Source organism: Mus musculus, chromosome 3 (assembly GCF_000001635.26).
Source record: "Mus musculus strain C57BL/6J chromosome 3, GRCm38.p6 C57BL/6J".
NCBI classification, from domain to species: domain Eukaryota; kingdom Metazoa; phylum Chordata; class Mammalia; order Rodentia; family Muridae; genus Mus; species Mus musculus.
In genome coordinates this window covers 152,196,858-152,209,298 of record NC_000069.6, presented here as the reverse complement: position 1 = coordinate 152,209,298, position 12,441 = coordinate 152,196,858, and the positions used below count along the sequence as shown (strand labels likewise).

The 12,441-nt window shown below is 39.0% G+C and overlaps 1 protein-coding gene and 1 long non-coding RNA gene across 5 annotated transcripts in view; one reads left to right on the top strand and one right to left on the bottom strand.

Annotated features, from left to right (window-relative positions):
- The window catches only part of Dnajb4 (DnaJ heat shock protein family (Hsp40) member B4), a 28,853-nt gene that overhangs the window by 1,134 nt on the left and 15,278 nt on the right, over window positions 1-12,441 (top strand). The window contains exon 2 of one of the 4 annotated variants that reach the window (XM_030252765.1): window positions 353-415. The exons of the other annotated variants lie outside the window; for them this stretch is intronic. The gene's annotated coding sequence lies outside the window, so the exon portion shown is untranslated. The remainder of the gene's footprint in view (window positions 1-352; window positions 416-12,441) is intronic. 4 annotated transcript variants of the gene reach the window in all.
- Gm40180 lies at window positions 411-11,728 on the bottom strand. The gene is made up of 3 exons (XR_867759.3): window positions 11,689-11,728; window positions 9,545-9,651; window positions 411-5,936 (listed from the first exon to the last, which is right to left on the bottom strand). It is a non-coding gene; the product is annotated as a predicted gene, 40180 (long non-coding RNA).

Genomic DNA, 12,441 nt, shown 5'->3' with positions numbered 1-12,441 from the left:
TAAGTCAGGTGCTGGCAGATACAAACAGCATGATTTTCTTAAAACCAGCTCTGTCTTAGCCATTTGATAGCTCAGTTTGACCTGTTTAACCTGTTCATGGATGTCTAGGAATGTCCGTGGATTTAGAAAAACAGTAAAGGTATTGGGCTACAGATTTAATCATAGCAATATGTAGGAAAACTAGCTAATGAGAGTATTTCAGTCGCGTTTTAAGGAAGTTTGCCCAGCAAATAGCATTTACTCATCAGTAATTGATGTTTTTATTCACTAATTAGATTTGTATACTAGTTAGATGTCTGGTTGAAATAATTCAGAGTTTTATTTATTCCCCCTATAACCAATTATCGTTTAGATTTTTTCTAAATATTGAAAGGACCTTCATTTCTCATTTTTTACAACACTGCATACCGGGAAGGTGAGTATTGTAGTATGGAATACTTTGGGATCAGCTTAGACTACGGTTTCTTATCCTCAATGCTGCTGAGAGACTTTGGACTGGGTAATTCTTGGCTGTATGCTTTGCATGGTACAATATCTCCGCAGCATCTTTGGCCACTACTTGCCCTCTCCTAAGCACCACCAATTGTGATAACTGAAAATATCTTCAGGCACTGAGTTCACACCTCTGACTCTTCCTTGATCCCTGCCCCTGCCTTTTCTTGACCGTATTAACTCTTGCCAGTGTATGAAGTCCAGCACTTTTTGACCCTGCTGCTCCAGCCCTGGCCCAATTACTATCACTGTAGTCCCAGATCAAAAGGGAGCACTTTAGTTTTGCTCCTTCTTGTTTATGTTTCACTAACAACAACAAAAAAAATAAAGATAAGGAATTTGTAGAGTTGTCAAGATGGCTCACCAGTTAAGAGCACTGGTACTTTTCCAGAGGACCAGGGTTTAGTTCCTACCACCCACAAGGTACATACATACACATACAAACAAAACACCTGAACATGTAAAATAATCTTTCAAAATTTGAAAAAAGTTGGCCAGGTGATGGTGCTTTGTGCCCTTTAATCCTTATGCTCAGGAGCCAGAGGCAAGTGGATCCCTGAGTTCAAGGACAGCCAGGGCTACACAGAAACCCTGTCTGGAAAAAAAAAAAAAAATTTAAGAACGTTTGTACAGAACTCAAAACTAACATACTCTACGTACAGGGGTATTGTATTAGGGTTCTCTAGAGTCGCAAAATTTACGGTATGTCTCTCTATCCTGAGGAGATTTATTGTGATGACTGACAGTCTGTAGCCCAACTCTCCAACAGTGGGCAGCTGTAAATGCTGTAAATGGAAGACCAAGAATCTAGTAGTTGCTCAGGCTAGTTGTTTGAGCTGGTCTTCTGTAGAAGTAGATTCCAGTGTGCTGGCAAGTAAGTGCAAGTGCAAGCAGATGAAGAAGAGCAAATCTTCTCTCTTCCAATATTCTTACATAGGTCTCCAGCACAAGCTGCACCACCACACCCGGATCTGGGGACTTGTTTTGTCCCCGGCTGACCTTGAACTTACAGATCTTCTTGCCTTAGCCGCCATGCCAAGATCCAAGTCAGAAACTTGTGTCTTCTAGCCTTAAGATCTAGATTACAGGTGAGCCCTCCAATTCTGGATTGTAGTTCATTACAGTATAGTCAAGTTGACAACCCGGAATAGCCATTAGAGATATTATGCAAGGACCATACCCTTACCTACCGTTCTATAGCTCAAATAGACCTTCTTTCTGACTGAATTACAATCCACCTCTTCATGGTTTCTTGGAAACAGGCCTCACCTATACATTTCCACTTACACTTTAAATCCTTTGCCCTAGAAAAGGATTCATGTAATCAGGCCTCTTCCCCTTCCTCCAGCGATTGGTCCACTTTGCTACCCAAGGCTTCCCTGCTTTAGTCTGTAGTCCTGCTCTCTCCTCTACCTAGATGCTCTTGTAGCCCTTGGCATGCATGCCTTGACCGCCTCATCCATGTCTCATATGTTCAGCTCTATGAAGACCACTGCGGTGACTCATGCCATTCAACAACCACTAACTTATTACCACGCTCTCTAGCATTTATCTGTGTCCTGTGTTTATTTTCTTAGTTCCCTTAAAGTGTGAACTGGAGAGCAAGTCTGTCCCATCAGTATCAGTTCCTAACACTGTGTTGACAGCCCATTTGTTGAGTAAATAAATGTTTTTGAAAAACCTAAACTATATTTTATTTTTTTTTATCTTGAGCTATCTGTGTCTCAGATTTCTCATCTACATAGTGATAATAACCTGCCTTGTCATTCTCAGAAGAGGCATTTCTGAACTCTTTAGGAATCATATGGTGCTGTGCAAATGGGACTTGGTCCACCTAAAATATGTTAATTTGTCTGGTATTCTCATGATCAGGAAGGCTAGTCTATAGACTGTAGTACACTTTAAATCACATGTCCAGATAGTCTTGGTAAAACTCAGGATCCTTACAGATGGCTCATCAGGTAAGAACTCTTGATGCGTTAGTCTGAGGACTTAGTTTCAAATTCCCAGAATCCACATAAAGAGTTGGGCACAGTTATTTGACAGGTCCCTAACACTATGTCTGGTGGGTGGCAGAGCCAAGGTCACTAGGTACCCAGTCTAGCTATACATTGAGTAAGGCAGAGACTGGTATAGCACAATACCTGAGTTCTTTTGGCCTCTACATATGTGGATTTATACACATGTGCACATATGCAAATTTTAAATAAGTTAACAAATATAACCTTGGAACAGGGTAGAGAACAGCATTTTAACCAGTGTCTGAAACTGGAGGTAGCCAAACATACACACAGAGAAGGTAATTTGGGGTTTCTTGTTCCTTGTTTGAGATAAGGTCTCACTATTGTAGCCTTGGCTTTCCTAGACTTCAATATATAGACCAGGCTAGCCTGAACTCAAAGGAATCCACCCTATGAAAGCTGTCTCCTTGCCCTATCAGCTCTGACACCAAACCTTTTGTGAGGTGAAGCTACTTGATTCCTGGTTCACTATCTGCTTAAATGAACAAAAACCTTAAAATGTCAAAGAGCTTTATTCCCAGCCATGTTATAAATCAAAACCAGGGCCTCCTATACAAGCAAGTAGTCTTATCATTTGAGCTATATCCTGATAAGGTAACAAAGTTTATAGTCTACCAGAACTATTATCAGCTTTGTAATTCAAGGTAGGACCATATTTCCTTTTTCCTTATTGCAAAAATATTTTAATACAGTCATAGTACGATTATAAAGTCATTTCTAATATGTTAAATATGTTCAAAATATTAATAAAACCTATCTCCCATTTTCACACGTGTATTTTGATCACATTTGCCTGGTGTGTTACATAGTCAACATCTAGTTTCTAAAGATGAGTTCTAGTTGTCTTGCTAAGGAGGCAGAATGTAAATAAATCTTTTTTTTATCTGAACTTTATTAGATATTATCTTTTAAAATGACATAATTTGAGTCCTAAAATGAACAGTTAAATAATTTGAGAGGATTTTGAAATGATCATAAAACTAATTTTAAAAAAGGCTTAGGTTTCCAGAGGATCATGCCTTAATATTAAGTGCCTGTGGTTTAATATATTCAATGTGTAGAACTCAGCTCGTCTTGGTTTTGTAATCAGGGTCTCTACTTTTCCTTTATAACATTTCTTCCTGGAGAAAAATCACTTGGAAACTGAAGATCTTTACCAGATAAATCCTTAAGTAAAGCTTGGTGGATATGAGATTTAAGACTCACTTGAGATAACAGCTTTGTTTTTAGTAGAATTTTATTTTTTCATGATATTTATAACTATGATCATTCTGGAATTTGCCCTCTGATTCTCTTTATGCTTTTGCATTGTTTTTTATTAGTTGGTTTTATTTCATTTTGAAAATATATTTAAAGAGATACATACTTGAGAGAAAACTGGAATTAAACTTTTTACACAAAGACTTTGAAGCTACTGTTTTTCTACGATTATCATAGTCATTTCTAGTTGTAGCAACTAAGGATATACAAACTTCCTCAGAATCAAATGTAGTCTTTGTCTTCATTTTATTTCTTCTTTTCAAGACAGAATCTTGTGTGGCCCAGGTTGACCTTGAACTTGATATTGATTTGAGGATTGACCTATAGTAGGTATGCAGTAATTCTTGAGTTTTTCAATCCCATAAAAGAGCTGGGCAGGCCTATTAAACAATAAAGATGCCACCCTCGCAAAAATACTCTTAGTCATAGATGTCAGTGAAATCATGAGTCACTCTGTGCATCCTGCATTTTCTTTCATCCAGTTATTTCCAGTAGTCTAAGTAGTCCAGGTCTGTAGTTCATTAGAAAATGAATTTAAAGATTGGGATAGGAAAAGCCTAATGAGCAGATAGGTCATTCATCTAGCAAACTTTTAACTCCTAGCATAAGTTACAGTACATAGAATAACTTCATGAATGCTCATTGTAGTCATCTTGATTCTTAGACTCTGTTTTTAACCATGAGTAAAGAGCTTAGTCCTGACCAAGTCACAAGTAGAGACTTCCTGTTAGATCAGATAGTACTGAGTGCACCTGGCAGTGCTGGCTCCAACTCTACGTGCTAAAGCGCTAGTTCTTTGTTTATGGTCCTATTCTCTATACAGTATCAACTCTTAGGGCGCTGTTTCTGTTGTTATCAGTAGGCCTTTATTAATAAAACCATAGCATGCATGTAATGAACTTGACTTTACCCTCAAATGTCTTATTCTTAAATTCTCTTTGATTAGTAACACTTGTGCATACCTTCGTTCAGCCCAGAAACCAACATCTGATACCAGTCCTAATGTGCACATCTAGCTGTTTGGAAAATTGTGCAGAATCTATTTAAAACTTCCCCTCTGTCTCAATAGCATCCACATCTTACTTTAAGTCCTGTAGCTAACCATTTCTGTTCATTCATTCAGCAGAAGTTTATCTGTGTTATGCAAAGGTCTTGTTCAGGTAGGGAAGGCAGGAGGGGGAAAGGAAGGGAGAGAAAGGGAGCGAGACCCCCTCTAGGAGATTGCAATCTAGTGGAAAATGCATTCATTTATGTATGGTGAGAGTTGATATCTAGTGATAAGTGTGGAGTAGGAGGAGCCCAACCTCAGCCAGGGTCCACAGCAGCACAGCTCTCAGAGGCTGGGGCTCAAAGGGGAGCTTAAGCTATGTGGAGAGTTTCTGGAGTGAAAGATACAGTTCAGTTCGTTATACATAACAGATACATCAAAGGCATACCATTGGTGCAGGTGTTGCTCTCGAGCCTCTTTCCTTTCCTCCCCTCTCTTCTCCTCTCCTTTTCTTTTCTCTTCTTTTTTGTGACCATAGTTATTTAGTGGCACATCATTATACAGTTAATCCCCATTTCTTGCCAATTCTGTATTTATGAATGTGCCTACTTCACAAATTTATTTTCATCCCCAGATCAATTTTCTAGATGATTTGGGGTCATTTGAAGATGCACACATGCAGAGCCGCACTGGCTTCAAGTTGGACTAGTAGGACTTTTCATTCTTTTAAAAATGTATTCACTTATTAATTTCTGAGTCTGCACATATGCCAGAGGTTAAAACGGGGTTCTTCCTCTTCTTTCTCTCGTTTCCTTTTCATTCTTTCTTTTCTTTTTTCTTTTTGCATTTTGAGATAAGGCCTCTTCCTGAAGCTGGAGCTTGAAGCCTCTCAGCCTGCCATGAGCAGCATGCAGAATCTGCCATTGCACATGTGCACAGCCTGGCCGCTTCTGTGTGAGTGGGGGGTTTGGGTGTAGGTCCATTTCTGCGCCTTCGGGTTTTTTGTATTCTTGTCTTAGTGAATTTCTCTAAATCCTTTTAGGTTTATCTAGTATGGCGTTCTTGTTGTTTTTGCACTTTCATTGATTTTTTTTTAAATCAATTTCACCATTAAATGGATCCCAAGCACAATGCTGAAGTGCTTATATTTCTAAGTATAAGAAGCTATGATATACCTAATAGAGAAAACACGTGTTAGGTAAGCTCATTCAGGCATGAGTTATACCACTTTTGGCTATGAGTTAATGTCAGTAAGTCAACAATATAAAATAAGAATCTTTTAAGTAGGAATACATATAAAAAAGAAGTTATGTGTTGGGGTGGTTGATGAAAATATGACCAGAGGCTAGCAGGAACCTTTATTTCCCTTAGGAATAATGATTCAGAATTTGCTAACTCAGCATCTGCCACAGTTATAGAAAGTAAATTTGATTTGGGGGAAATGGCCAGTCATTTATGGTCAGGATTGATGAGTTAGATATAAGTGATCAAACTGACCAAAGAAGTATGATTATGAAACAGTCTTTCTGAACTATTATATTACATACACTACCTCTTGAGAAAAGGTTAGCTTACACCCCAAGTATTCCTGTATATATTATATACCCCCCTTGGTAGGCATGGCCAGGTTGAGAGTCAGTCTACAAATTTTATTTTTACCATTAGTCAAGAAAAAAGATGTTGACTTTTACTTTATGAGGGTTTAAAATATAAAGCATAAAAGGAATTTTGCAAAAAGCAGGGTTTTTGTTTAGTGCTTTTAAAAAGTCCTTTTATGAGGAGTATCTTGTATATTATGGGGGTCAGCAAGCATTTTCCATTAATGTCCAGTCAGTACATATTTTAGGCATTATTGGCCATCAGCCCTGGATTTAACTTTCTACCACTATCTGGTGAGAGGAATGATAGCAAGTTCCTTATGAATTTACAGTGGAAACCTTGTGGGCCAGTGGCTGTGTGCCTTCTATTCAGTTTATCCTTCACAATGCAGACAATGATCTAATCTAGTGGGGTATCATAAGTGTTGTATTGATAAACTGACTGTAGTCCAGTTAACAAAAAGACTGCATGTTTAATTTTTATTAAGTGCGTGTGCGTGTCGTGCATGATGTTGGAGGTCAGGACAGTCTGGGGAGAGTACTTTTTCCCATCGTGTGAGTGCTGGGGATTGAACTCGGGTCATCAGGCTTGGTTGCACTCACATTTACTTGAGTCATCTTGTTGACCCAAGAAAGACTATATTTTAAAATCATTTATGCCATTACTATCTCAATTATTTTTGGTATCTTAATTTTTTAAATCTGTGCCCTCTGTAGGTGAAAACAGGAGTTTGAGCTCATTATAGTTGGAATTAAGCACTCAGTCATCCAGTTTGTAGCAGTTGGTGAATACTACAGGATAGGTTTGCTCACTTTTATAAATATTATAGTACTTCTGGTAGCTGTCGATACGTCTGAATTGTGGTTAAGTCTCCTTAGTAGCATCAGTTTGATTATGTGGGCATGGATATAATGTGATTTTTAGTAAAATTTGGTACTGATATAATGAAATCATTTTATAGCTGCAAATAGTTAGCAAGCTAAACATCCTGCTGGATAGTTAGTTGGTCACAGTGTTGGGCAAGAGCCACATGCTCCCATGGGGCAGCCCCATGACCTCTACCTGCCTCTCCTTATTTGATAAATGCTTCTTTCCTTGTACTGCATACCACTTCTCTTAGAAGTACACCACCACCACCACCACCACACACACACACACACACACACACACACACGAACACCCGCCACTGTCTGGCCTTTCAAAATAGGGTTTCCCTCTGTATCCCAGGCTGTCCTTGATCTCACAAAGATTCACATGCCTCTGCCTCCAGAATGCTAGGATTTAAGGTATTCTCCAACCAGTTAATTTTTTTTTCTGCCTGTTTATGAGGAAAAACCTCTAGAAGTGAAGAAAGTTAAAACCGTGCCTACTTGTTTCTTAGTGTTAATTTACTTTGAACATCACGTGTGTGTTTCTTGTCTGAGCATGTGTAGTTACATTGTTTGTTTGTTTGTTTGTTTGTTTGATTTTACCTTGTTTAGCTTATAATTTTGTCTCTCCCCACCCCCAACTCTACCTTGCCCCAGACAGACTGAACTCAGGACCTTGTTCTTGCAAACAAGTGCACATGCACTGAGCTAATCCCCAACCTTTGAGCGTGTGTAAACACAAGCATTACTGCTACCTTTGAGCCTGTCATCTTTTTTTTTTAAACAAATGATATGAAATGCTTTTTATGACTGAAAATGGATTCTCTATATTCTCCTAAGAGACCTTCCCAAGTATGTATGTGAGATGATGTGTATGAGAGAGATAGATTTAAGTTCATAGGCTATGAGTCTGAAAATTGGTTATCAGGACTCAATAGCCCTACACTGTCTGCCGCAGCCGTCTCATGAGCATGGTGGAAGAGGTGCTGTGTGAATGTGGATCCACACTGATTTCCAAGGGTTAGCCTCCTAAAGTGTGGAAAGTGTCTTGTTGGTAATTCATATGCTGATTTTTTCCCAGTTAGTGTTATAAGCACATATCAGTGAATCAAGACACATTTAAAGTAGTCTAGAAATCCCAGTTTCTTTTGGCCACATAAGTTGGTCTTGAAAATAAGTGTGTGTGTGTGTGTGTGTGTGTGTGTGTATGTATGTGTGTATGTTTATATATGTGTGTGTGTATGCTAGAGGTAAATGTTGAATGACTTCCTCTATCACTCTCAGCCTTAGTTTTTAAGGCAGTGTCTCTGAACCTGGAGCTAGGAGCTAGGTGTTTGAGCCAGTCTAGCTAGCCAGCCATCAGTCACCCAGATTTCGCCATCTCTGAAGCCCTTCCTTCAAATTTCTAACCCTAGGAAAGGCTTCGGATTTTCAGAGAGGCTAAATATAAATAACATCTATTATGGTTTTATATAATATAAATAACATCTATCTTTTTTTTTTTTTTTTTTTTTTTTTGGTTTTTCGAGACAGGGTTTCTCTGTATGGCCCTGGCTGTCCTGGAACTCACTTTGTAGGCCAGGCTGGCCTCGAACTCAGAAATCCCACTGTCTCTGCCTCTGCCTCCCAAGTGCTGGGATTAAAGGCATGCACCACCATGCCACTTGGCTTTTATGTGGATGCTGGGAATCTTCACAACATCCACTAAGATTCCTCCCTAGCCCCAGGAACACTATAAAGTAGATCACAAGATGCTAGAAAGTATACTAGCTCTCTTTTTGTTTTGGAGTTACTAGTAAATTTTTGGTGACTTCCTATAAAAGAGAATAATAAAGAAGGCCTAATTGTTACTTGGAAACATTTAAATATTATAGTATGAATAAATTAGTTCTATACGCCCCCAAAATAAAAATGAATTTATTCCCATTCAAGAAAGTTTTGAAGTACAAAATATTTCTGATTAGTATTTTGCAGTAACTCTAGTAAATTTTGTTTTGTGTCTACATAGTGCTGGCTGTCCTAGAACTTACTATATATAGATAGATGATACTGGCCTCAGACTCCGAGCTCTGTGATTAAAGGTGTGTGCCACCATACCTAGCTTCTCTAGTAGTTTTAAAATCAGCTACTTAAAGCAATTTTATTTTTACCTTATTTTAAAAAGGCTTGTTCTTTAAATTTTTAAAATTTTACCTTATATCTCTTTTAAAGATAATTAAATGAATCAGTTTAAGTGTATATATTCTGAAATACTTTAGGGTAAATGTTATAAAACTGAGCAATAGCATTATCAAAAATTGATAGGAATTACATACCTGTGGTGATAAAGTTCTTAGACAAGCTAGACAGTAGTAGTCCCCGGAGGATCACGTCTGGTAACCTTCTATGTCCTGTTGATCTTTTTGGAGTTGTTTTAGAAATGCTTTTTAGATAGTTAAAAATATTAACATTAATAAAACTTTTCAAAAATCACTTTACTTTGCTAAGAAAACTAAAAAATAAATATCACAGGTTTTTAAATTGTTCTTTAATACTTGAATGACCAATTAAACAGCTTTCTCCCTTTTTCAGCATTAAGAAGTTAGAGCTTCTTCTATGCTACACAAGCTACTTGAAATATTAATTCACTTTACATCCCTATGGCAGCCCCCCTCCTTCTTCTCCTCCCAGTCCCACCCTCACAAACCCCTCCTCCCATCACCCCTCCCCTTCCCTGTGGGTACTACCCTACCCTGGGACATCAAGTCACAACAGGACTAAGCACATCCTCTCTTACTGAGGCCTGATCAGCGTCCAGCTAGGGGAAGGAGATCTAGTGGTAGGCAGCAGAGGCTGAGACGACCCCCACTCTTATTGTTAGGGGACCCATATGAAGATCAGACTGCTCATCTACTTCAAATGTGTAGGGGACCTAAGTCCAGCCCCCGCATGCTTGTTGGTTGGTGGTTCAGTCTCTGAGTCTCCATGGGCCCAAGTTAGTTGACTCTGTAGGTCTTCTGTTGGGTCTCTTGGCTCCTGCCTGTAATTCTAGCATTCAGAAGGCTAAAGCAGCAGGATTATAAGTTCAGAGCCCACTTGCATTAGAGAGTCTTCACTCTACACTGTTGCACAATAAAAATAAAACAAGAAACTTGCAAAGAGCACCATAGCTTACTGTTGGGCCATAATTACGGAAAAGCTTTATGAATATTTGTCTTGCTTAAATACCAACACGTGCACATATATATGCATACATATCAGAGAGCATACGAAAATATTTTCCAAACAGCCATTATATAATTGCTATTATTAGGAAGGCTTAGAAGAGTTTCTTGGTGTAAGAAAAGTCAGAAATTCAGACATGAAAGTCTGAAGGAATCTTGGCTCAAGGCATGAAAACATGGGGGTATCTGAGTCCTTTGAGATCAGTCTGACAGTTACTTATTTGTTTTGATAAATGCTTTTTTGCAAACTGAAATCTAGAGTAAATGGAGATTTTTATCAGTAGTCTTTCACTGATAGCAAAATAGTTTGTATAGCTTAAAATAGTGCAAAATTTGTATGTATATGTCATACATTTCAGTGTTTTCTTTCTTTTTTTTTTTTTTTGTGAGGGGCCATTAAGATAGGATCTATCCACATAGCCATGAATGTCCTGGAATTCACTGTGTAGATCAGAGTGGTCTCCAAGTCATAGAGAGTCTCCTGCCTCTGATGGAATTAAAGGTTTACACTGCCACACCTGGATTAATAATAATCTTTTAAGTTTAACTCTAGAGCAGGTTTTACCTGGTTAAGTGGCAGAGCTGACATTAGAAACCAGGAGCATAAATAAATAGACACATACTTATGTCTTTATGAGACATTTGTAGCTTTTTTTGTTTTGCTTTGTCTTTTGTTTTTTGTTTGTTTGTTGAGACGGGGTTTCTCTACATAGCAACCTAGACTTTCTTGGAACTCACTTTGTTGGTCAGGCTGGCCTCTTAACTCACAGAGATGAATTGCTTCTGCCTCTCAAATGCTGGGATGAACAGAATCCAGGTTTGTAAATAGCATATATTAACAGGAATATTCGGAAAGAGCCAAACATAGCTTTTTTTGCATTTATGTGTGTGGGTGTAATTTTATAAATAACAGTGTTACACATGACATGATTGTTTTCTGAAAGTAAGTTGTTGGATTTCATATAATAAAATCATAAAAAGTATCTGACACCTTTAATCTTCACAGTGTCAGTGATATTTAAATATAGTGTGTTAGCTTATTTAATCCACATGGCAGCCCTACAAAGTCGATATTAACCCCACTGACAGATAGAGAAACTGAGACATAGAGTTTCGATCTCAGGCCACACAACTGGTGAGTGACATTACCAGAATTCTAATCCAGCAAGGCTGTGTCCTAGGGTTTTACTGCTGTGAACAGACACAATGACCAAGGCAACTCTTTTAAGGACAACATTTAATTGGGGCTGGCTTACAGGTTCAGAGGTTCAGTCCATTATCATCAAGGCAGGAACATGGTGCCAGTCCTTTATCATCCAGGCAGACGTGGTGCAGGAGATGCTGAGAGTTCTACATCTTCATCTGAAGGCTGCTAGCAGAATACTGACTTCCAGGCAGCTAGGATGATAGTCTTAAAGTCCACGCCTACAGTGACACACCTACTCCAACAAGACCACACCTAGTGTCTCTTCTTGGGTTGAGCATAAACAAACCACCACAGCTTGACTCCAGAGACTGCTTTTAACAAGTACTTTAAATAATTGTTTAGATGTTCCTTAGTCCCACTGTGGGTTTTCTTCCTTCTTCCTCCTTTCTGTCCCCTGGGGATTAAACCCAGGGTCTGATACAAGGCAGACATGCATTTTTACCACTTTTCTCCAGCCCTTAAAATTCATATTCTCTCTCTGTCTCTCCCCCTCTCTATATTCTGTCTTTCTTTCTCTCTCTCTCTCTCTCTCTCCCTCCCTCCTTCCCTCTCTCTCCCCCCTCTCTGTTCTGTCCTTTTTTTCTCTCTCTCCCTCCCTCCCTCCCTACTTCCCTCCCTCTCTCTCTCTTTCTCTCTCTCTCTGTTCTGTCCTTTCTTTTCCTCCCTCCCTCCCTCCCTCCCTCCCTCCCTCCCTCCCTCCTTCCCTCCCTCTCTCTCTTTCTCTCTCCCTCTGTCTCTTTCTTTCTCTCTCCCTCCCTCCCTCCCTCTCCCTCTCTCTCTCTTTCTCTCTCCCTCTGTCTGT